Source organism: Callithrix jacchus, chromosome 15 (genome assembly GCF_049354715.1).
Source record: "Callithrix jacchus isolate 240 chromosome 15, calJac240_pri, whole genome shotgun sequence".
NCBI classification, from domain to species: domain Eukaryota; kingdom Metazoa; phylum Chordata; class Mammalia; order Primates; family Cebidae; genus Callithrix; species Callithrix jacchus.
Genome location: NC_133516.1, coordinates 65,981,882 through 65,983,227, shown reverse-complemented (window position 1 = coordinate 65,983,227; position 1,346 = coordinate 65,981,882). Strand labels below are relative to the sequence as shown.

The window sequence follows — 1,346 nt, the reverse complement described above, 5'->3', positions numbered from 1 at the left end:
ATGGCTTAATAATATTTCCTTATATATATACACACCACATTTTCTTTATCTATTAATGGACACTTAGATTGCTTCCATGTCTTAGTTATTTTGAATAATATAGCAATTAACACGGGAGTGCAGATACCAGGATACTGACTTGATTACCTTTGGATATATACCCAGAAATGGATTGTTGAATCATACAGCAGTTCTGTATTTATTTAATTTTTTGAGAACTTCCATATGTTTTTCTTTTTAATGACCAAAACAAAGCATCTAAAACTGCAGCTTCTAGAAGAACCACTCATTCTTGCCTGTCTTGTATCTGTCCTCAGATTTGACCTTGGCCTCTCGTTGGGCCTTGCGTTTAAGAGCAGGCTCTCTGAAGACATCCTTACTGACGACAGTTTTGTCCAAGGGGATATCCGCAGAGTACCTTGTGGGCCTTAGGTGATTGTAGTTATAAACTTTCCCAAAGACTTGATCTTTGACCTCTTGGTGATCTTATTCTTGCCCATGGCAGCTGTCACTTTGTGGGGATAGCTGTCAATACCAGCCACCAGAGCATGGCTGTAGGGGCGATCTGAGGTGCCATCATCAATGTTCTTCATGATGACGGCTTTGCATCCAGAGTAGCATCCAGCCAAGATAAGCACCACCTTCCCAGATTTCATGAACTTGCCCATTTTGGCAGCAACTCCTCAGGCCTACAGCAAAAAGGAAACGAGGACACCATGTTTTTCATAATAGTTGTACCAATTTACGTTTCCACCAACAGTGTACAAGTGCTCTCTTTTCTCCACACCTTTGCCAATACTTGTTACTGCTTGTCTTTTTGATAATAGCCATCCAAACAGGTGTGAGGTGGCATCTCATTGTGGTTTTAATTTGCAGTTTCCAAATGATTAGTGTTGTTGAGAACCTTTTCATATACCTGTTGGTTATATGTATGTCTTTTTTGGAAAAATGTCTATTCATGTCCTTTTCCCATTTTTAAATTATGTGTGTGTGTATGTGTGTGTGTGTGTGTGTATGTTTGCTATTGAGTTGTAGGAGTTCTTTATATATTTGGGATGTTAACCCCTTATATATATGATTTGCAAATATTTTCTCCTATTATGTAGGTTGCCTTTGCCTTTTCATTTTGTTGATTTTCTTTGCTGTGTAGAAGCTTTTTTTTTAAGATAGAGTCTTGCTCTTTCGCCTGGCTGGAGTGCAGTGGCAATCTCTACTCACTGCAACCTCTGCCTCCCAGGTTCAAGTGATTCTCCTTCTTCAGCTGGAACTAAGGTGCACACCACCATGCCCAGCTAATTTTTGAATTTTAAATAGAGCCGGGGTTTCACCATGTTGTCTGTGATGGT

The 1,346-nt window shown here is 39.7% G+C and overlaps 1 pseudogene; it reads right to left on the bottom strand.

The window, feature by feature from the left end:
• Positions 1-258: 258 nt before the first annotated feature.
• On the bottom strand, positions 259-1,049 carry LOC100394671 (large ribosomal subunit protein eL27 pseudogene; annotated as a pseudogene).
• Between the last annotated feature and the right edge of the window lie 297 nt (positions 1,050-1,346).